General features: G+C 42.5%; 1 protein-coding gene across 2 annotated transcripts in view; it reads left to right on the top strand.

The window, feature by feature from the left end:
- Nucleotides 1-3856: 3856 nt before the first annotated feature.
- The window catches only part of kank2 (KN motif and ankyrin repeat domains 2), a 31791-nt gene continuing 27850 nt past the window's right edge, over nucleotides 3857-7797 (top strand). For both annotated transcript variants that reach the window (XM_019875852.1, XM_019875853.1), the window contains exon 1: nucleotides 3857-3953. The gene's annotated coding sequence lies outside the window, so the exon portion shown is untranslated. The remainder of the gene's footprint in view (nucleotides 3954-7797) is intronic.

The following is a 7797-nucleotide window of genomic DNA, read 5'->3' on the forward strand; positions in this document are numbered from 1 at the left end:
AAAGTGTTTGGACTCCAAACTGGTTGAGTTTCACTTCTACCCCAGCCCTTCTTCTCTTCATTTGCTTTGTTTTCACTGCCATGTTGAGACGTTGCGAAGGCGCCGCTGGTGGGCATCGTCTTTCAATTAAAACCTTCCCAGGAATTTTCTCTTGCTGTCCGCCCACCAAATAACTGACATTCTGCCATCTTCACCCCGATTGCAAGAAATGAATTTGCACTGTCGATCGGAGGTAAATTTGCTTAAGGCATCAGGTCCCCGGTCCGACTCCTGCTCCGATAATTGATGTCCAAAGTCGGACCCCTTGCTATGAAATGTACTGCACTGCCTCAACAAATCTGTCCAAACTGTGACTTTGACCAGCTCCCTGCATCCACTCAAGATGCTTTTGAATGAACTCGTGACGGGTGACACTGTTCTGACTACTGTCCTAATTATCTTGCACTATTGTAAACTAACACTGTTGTAGCAATATTAGTGCTTTTCTTGTTTTATCAAGACCCCACTGTTTTTTGTTTCACCTCTTCGATAACTTTTATTTATTTACATTATCTTTTTTTTTGGTTGTTTTTTTTTTGTTTTTTTTTTTTACTGCTGCCTTCTATTAAATTACTTTTCCTACAACTTAATGACTTTTATTGCTTGTATATTGTTACAGAGCGAGTTATATTTGCTTTTCTTTTTGCACTTGCATTTATATGTGGGTTCATTTATAGTTCATTTATAATGCTAGTTCTTTATTGGGTCGCCAAAATGAAAGTTTTGCACAGGCTTCAGTCTAAGTATACAGAGTTAATAATCTGTTAAGTAATGAAAACAGTCTTGTAAAATAAAGAATCCCAGGTGGGAGAGGTGATAAAACAGGCCCATCTCATTGATGCTCGTCCAGCAGGGTTTCCTCTGTAAAATGTAATTCATTTTATTGGGGGTGGGGGGAGCAATGGCATTTGGAATGAAAAATATAGCAACTTCCTCATTGACTATGTAAACCGAACAACTGATGTTTTTATGTGATGGAGATAACACTGAACTGTATTAACCTAATTGATCCCGTTCTGCTGTTTTTTCCAGGACCACCATCATGCTAGATTGAAGTCAAAACACGGCAACTGGATTATTTTATTTTAAATGTTAAACATGTAATCATTCTCTCCTATCTGGATGACGCAATCGTCGTCATTGAGATTCTTGAAGAAATTCAAGGAGTCACGGTAACTCCTTTTAGTCAGAGATTAAGATGCTGACTGAGCCTTTCATTGAAATCTCAATCCTTTGTGGATCAGGAGGATCATCATAAAGGGTTTGTCCTCTAAATCCTGAGGTTCTTCGCAGCCCAATTGGCCTTTGAAGGAAGGCCCCCTGCTGTTGTTATTGTTCAAATAAAAGTGGGTCTCCTTTTTAGAATGGAAAGCTGATTGGTTTTCTCCTCTGACTCCACTGAGGTCGATTGAGGCCTGCTGTTGTCCTGCTCCAGAGCGCCCACTTTCGACTCATTGAGGTGTGTACTGTATTCATCCTGCCTTTTGTTTCCTCATGTCTGGACTCCGGCAAAATTTATCTCAGCAACTCTTTTTCAGACTGTTTCCATTTAGTTCAGAATTTAATTTAGTTCAAACTTGTTCTCACAAAGTATGACCGAAAAAAATACCTATCCTGTAACCGATTGACTTCGCCAGACTGTTGTTTACTTCACTTAAAATAATTTCCGAGCCTTTACTGCAGTTCACTTGTTTCTGGGATTTCTCCCTTGAGTGTCTTCTTCAGGAGGTGGAAAGCATGCTCTATTGGGTTATGGTTTGTTGATTTGCCGGTCCGAGACCTTCCACTTTTTCCACCTAAAGAAGTTCCAGTACTTTTTAGAGGGACTGTACAGTCTATGAAATGTGTTTTGCAGGAGCGTGAAATGGGTGCTGCTGGCCCTTTAAGAGGAGCGGGAGGAGGCGCGCCGAGCATCCTGGCAGCCCTTCTTCTCTTCATTTGCTTTGTTTTCACTGCCATGTTGAGACGTTGCGAAGGCGCCGCTGGTGGGCATCGTCTTTCAATTAAAACCTTCCCAGGAATTTTCTCTTGCTGTCCGCCCACCAAATAACTGACATTCTGCCATCTTCACCCCGATTGCAAGAATTGAATTTGCACTGTCGATCGGAGGTAAATTTGCTTAAGGCATCAGGTCCCCGGTCCGACTCCTGCTGCGATAATTGATGTCCAAAGTCGGACCCCTTGCTATGAAATGTACTGCACTGCCTCAACAAATCTGTCCAAACTGTGACTTTGACCAGCTCCCTGCATCCACTCAAGATGCTTTTGAATGAACTCGTGACGGGTGACACTGTTCTGACTACTGTCCTAATTATCTTGCACTATTGTAAACTAACACTGTTGTAGCAATATTAGTGCTTTTCTTGTTTTATCAAGACCCCACTGTTTTTTGTTTCACCTCTTCGATAACTTTTATTTATTTACATTATCTTTTTTTTTGGTTGTTTTTTTTTTGTTTTTTTTTTTTACTGCTGCCTTCTATTAAATTACTTTTCCTACAACTTAATGACTTTTATTGCTTGTATATTGTTACAGAGCGAGTTATATTTGCTTTTCTTTTTGCACTTGCATTTATATGTGGGTTCATTTATAGTTCATTTATAATGCTAGTTCTTTATTGGGTCGCCAAAATGAAAGTTTTGCACAGGCTTCAGTGTAAGTATACAGAGTTAATAATCTGTTAAGTAATGAAAACAGTCTTGTAAAATAAAGAATCCCAGGTGGAAGAGGTGATAAAACAGGCCCATCTCATTGATGCTCGTCCAGCAGGGTTTCCTCTGTAAAATGTAATTCATTTTATTGGGGGTGGGGGGAGCAATGGCATTTGGAATGAAAAATATAGCAACTTCCTCATTGACTATGTAAACCGAACAACTGATGTTTTTATGTGATGGAGATAACACTGAACTGTATTAACCTAATTGATCCCGTTCTGCTGTTTTTTCCAGGACCACCATCATGCTAGATTGAAGTCAAAACACGGCAACTGGATTATTTTATTTTAAATGTTAAACATGTAATCATTCTCTCCTATCTGGATGACGCAATCGTCGTCATTGAGATTCTTGAAGAAATTCAAGGAGTCACGGTAACTCCTTTTAGTCAGAGATTAAGATGCTGACTGAGCCTTTCATTGAAATCTCAATCCTTTGTGGATCAGGAGGATCATCATAAAGGGTTTGTCCTCTAAATCCTGAGGTTCTTCGCAGCCCAATTGGCCTTTGAAGGAAGGCCCCCTGCTGTTGTTATTGTTCAAATAAAAGTGGGTCTCCTTTTTAGAATGGAAAGCTGATTGGTTTTCTCCTCTGACTCCACTGAGGTCGATTGAGGCCTGCTGTTGTCCTGCTCCAGAGCGCCCACTTTCGACTCATTGAGGTGTGTACTGTATTCATCCTGCCTTTTGTTTCCTCATGTCTGGACTCCGGCAAAATTTATCTCAGCAACTCTTTTTCAGACTGTTTCCATTTAGTTCAGAATTTAATTTAGTTCAAACTTGTTCTCACAAAGTATGACCGAAAAAAATACCTAGCCTGTAACCCATTGACTTCGCCAGACTGTTGTTTACTTCACTTAAAATAATTTCCGAGCCTTTACTGCAGTTCACTTGTTTCTGGGATTTCTCCCTTGAGTGTCTTCTTCAGGAGGTGGAAAGCATGCTCTATTGGGTTATGGTTTGTTGATTTGCCGGTCCGAGACCTTCCACTTTTTCCACCTAAAGAAGTTCCAGTACTTTTTAGAGGGACTGTACAGTCTATGAAATGTGTTTTGCAGGAGCGTGAAATGGGTGCTGCTGGCCCTTTAAGAGGAGCGGGAGGAGGCGCGCCGAGCATCCTGGCTGCGGTGTTTTTGTCTGTCTGTCAGTGAGCGCTCCCGGGGCCGAAGCGGCTGGAAGGATTTATCAAAACGAGGGGCAGGTAAGAACAGCATTTAAATTCCATTTAATTTGTTGTTTTCAAACAAAGGTGGGGAAAAAAACGCTTGTTATTTTTCATTGGGTTGGATTGGCACGTGCCGTGCGCGACCTGCTAGCTTACTTTGACGCCCCCCCCCCTCGAAGCGGTCAATCCAATTTGCTATTTTTTTCTCTCAAAAGTAACGCCAAATATAAAGCCCCAGGATTTCATATAACTTTTTACTTGACTGATAAAAATAGTTTTATTTTACCCCCTTTTGCCATGTGATGAATGAGACTCGTGCTCTCCTCAAGCTAGCGAGATTTTTTAAATATTCGCCTTTATAATAATAATTGCAAACAAAAATCAAAATCGTCGTCTATAGAACATTTGTTTTGTTTTCATCTCGTTCAATTGTATACCGGCTTGTGTGCACAAAATCGCTGCTGTCCAGTCAGTGTATTGTTCTAAAGGTCTCCTAGTGTGGTGGTAATCTCAAATGTATGTGTGTGGGGTTGTGGGGGTGTCTAATGGGTGCTAATTACAACTTTTTATGGTTGAAGAAGCGTCAGCATTACAGCATAACGTGTGACGTCCCCCCCCCCCCCTCCCCAACTAGCCATGCCTAAGACCAATTATTTTTTTCCCCTTTTTTATGTTGAATGTCCATGCAGCTGCTCAGGGGAGAGGGTGGGTCCGCGCTCTCTGCTGCTCTTCATTATTTCCAGATGGTGGACCACTTTTTTTTCACTCTCACACTCAAAATGTGCTTGTCTGGTCGGTCGGAGCTGTCCGCCCCCCCCCCCCGAAGGTGTGCCGGGGCTCCTCAAAAGATGGATGAGGGGGGACGGACCTGAAACGTACAACAAGGATCCTTTTGGACCCAATTTCTTTTCACAAAGTGTGACAGTCTAACTTGAATTGATTATTCTATCGATTATCTTATTAGTTATTCGGCTAAATGGATGAAAAATACTCAGCATTAGCACAAATCATCTTTTTTCCCACTGATTCTTCTTTATTCGCGGATTACTGTGTCGTATCAAATTCTCTGTGTAACTCTAGTGAAAGGTGGCATGTAAAAGCTTATTGCCGTCATACGAACTTGTAAAACTCAAAACAAGTTGAAGCTGCCCATAATTATTTATGGACACATTTTTTTTGTGGCAGGCTATTTCATAATAAGCTCAGTTGTTGATGACTGATGTCAGATGTTGTTCCGATGACAGTTGTGCGGACCGTGGCAGGATGTGCGGGTATAGTCACAGGCTTGGCTGGCACGCAGTGTGTATCAGTCCTCTGTACAATACGGCACTGTTGCCGCTGGTGTGCAACGGGCCGAATTCAATGCCAGCGGTCGGCTCTTTGGATGAGCTCCGTCCCGAGTGGTGTGTGGCTCCTCTGTTTGTGTTACACTCCGTGAAGTGAGTGGACCCGACCAAATGCTCCGAAACCACCCAATGGAACCATTTTGTAACAGCGGTAACATGACCCTTTGCTGAATCGCGATGAAACATCATTTGTTTTCTGAGTCCTGGGAACCCCGCGGAATCTCATCTCTGGAATGTAATGCATCTCGTTACAACGTTTGGACCCCCCCACCCCTACCTGGGGGCTGTGATGGAATGCGGTGTTATAGACCCTATTTGTACACCGGGCCACACGCCGGCAGGACTAATGAAATTACACCCCGGAACCTGCACGACATTGTCGACTGTCTACTGATTAGCTGCCGAGTGCACGGCTGGATAATGGAGCATCTGTTCTTGTGCAACAATCCACTGTATCACTCAAATGTGGACATTTTTAGGATGAAAGGACGTTTCTTTTTTTCCGTTGTTTTACACGCAATCAAAGTGCCTTCAGATTGTGCACGGAGGAGGAAATAGACTTCTAAATGGACCTTAGCTGATGAATGAAACAGCTGATCTATAGAGTTTGATCAGGTGAAAGTAAATCCTCAAAAGAATTATTTAAAGTTGCACAACTCAGAATTTTAATCGCGGCATTCATTTTTCATCAGAACGTGGTTTCACGCATGCAGCTTTGCAAAGTCAAATTTACATACATACTGTATGTCTTTTTTTATATCGCGCGTTCACGGCGAACTTATGTTTAACCTGTATGATGATTTTTTTTTTCAAGTCTTCCAAAAAAAAAAAAACATGTTCTTTGAAGACTCTAAATTGTCCATAGATGTGAATGCTCGTTTTTTGTTTTCTAAAAGCGCTACAAAAAATTGGATAGATGTATGTTTTTCTACCTTAGAAGTTCCCCTCTAGTAACATGTATTTCACAACCAAAGCATGATAGCATCTGATTGATGACGCGAAGTGTATCCCTTTAAATCAAGGTTGGAGCAACTGAGTAAAAGTTTTATTATGTTCCCAAGAAAAATGCTTCCCAAAAAAAAACACACCCAACATTAGCAGCCAGATGACACCGAGCGCGATGCTTTCCAAGGACCGCTCCCAGGCTTGCAACAGAAACATGGCTGCTAATAGAGACAACGGTGCTCAGGCATTTGCCTCGCCTCGGCGCTTTTGGCCAGCACACTTGCTGTTTTGAGCTGGCTGCTGGTGCCGATCCAACTGTCCTACCCTCGCAAGGTCCGCTTCGAAAAAGTGTCTGTTCTTGCCGGAGTCTAAACAAATATACTGGCCCAGCGCAAAAGTATTGGTGTCGTCAGTCAGGTCTGAGTGAGCATATGGTCTAATCTCGATGAAGAGGAAAGACGCATAGTGGATATCTCGCAAAGCAGCCCATATTTATTTAATTTTACTTTTCACGCAGAACTGAGTGAAGGCGTATCGTTCCACAACTGTGTTTGCACTTTCACACGGTGACACAGCATCTCGTGATCGCAACATTTTCTTACGTGATGGCTTTAGCACACCCGCATGGCGTGGCAAATGTTGGACAGCGGCACAACAGGTCGGCAGAAGATTCCGAATCGGTGCACCAAAGTTAAGAATCGGTTCAGATTTGGGTTTATGACGCCAAGTTTGAGCCAAGATTGTTTTTTTTTCCTTCCAGAAAACCTGGAAAAAAATGGAACTAATTCTAGATTAAACTGGATTATATGTAATAATTATTTAATTTCAGGGCTAGAATTGAATGATCTGTTTTACATTTTTTTTTCAATTATTATTATTATTATTATTATTAAATATGAGCTTTGCTTGTACATCGCATTTCACACACCAGGTAACTCAATGTGCTTCACAGTTCCAAAACAACATTTAAAGGCAACTTCAGCCCATTCACCAGTAAGATTGTGAGCGTGGTCACGGAATGAATTCAACTTTCTCAGCGCACTGTATTCATGTTATCAGGTTACATTGCACTGTGAGCGCGTAAGGCTCCATCTGGTTAAGAGTCACACACTTTGGGAGTTTCGGAGAAACGTGTCGTGGTTTTGCCATTTCAAAGGGCTACGCGGGCTCGCGTCTATCGTGATTTTTCAGTTTCCACGTTGGTATCGCTACAGGCTTGTTAAATGTGGGAAAGGAACTGACAAGATCTGCTGCTGGACTAAAATGACTTCCCGTGCTGTGACGTCCAATCTCGAAGCAGATCTTTGAACCCCATCCCCGGCTTTGAACAAGCATCTTCCTTCCGTCTGGTCTTCATCTTTCCTCCCTTGACGACCCCCACCGTCGCCACTCTGCTCGCCATCACTTTTAATCCCCTCCCCTCCGGAAAGGAACTGACAAGATCTGCTGCTGGACTAAAATGACTTCCCGTGCTGTGACGTCCAATCTCGAAGCAGATCTTTGAACCCCATCCCCGGCTTTGAACAAGCATCTTCCTTCCGTCTGGTCTTCATCTTTCCTCCCTTGACGACCCCCACCGTCGCCACTCT

The sequence above is a fragment of the Hippocampus comes genome, unplaced genomic scaffold, assembly GCF_001891065.2.
Source record: "Hippocampus comes isolate QL1 unplaced genomic scaffold, H_comes_QL1_v1.1 scaffold93, whole genome shotgun sequence".
NCBI classification, from domain to species: Eukaryota; Metazoa; Chordata; class Actinopteri; order Syngnathiformes; family Syngnathidae; genus Hippocampus; species Hippocampus comes.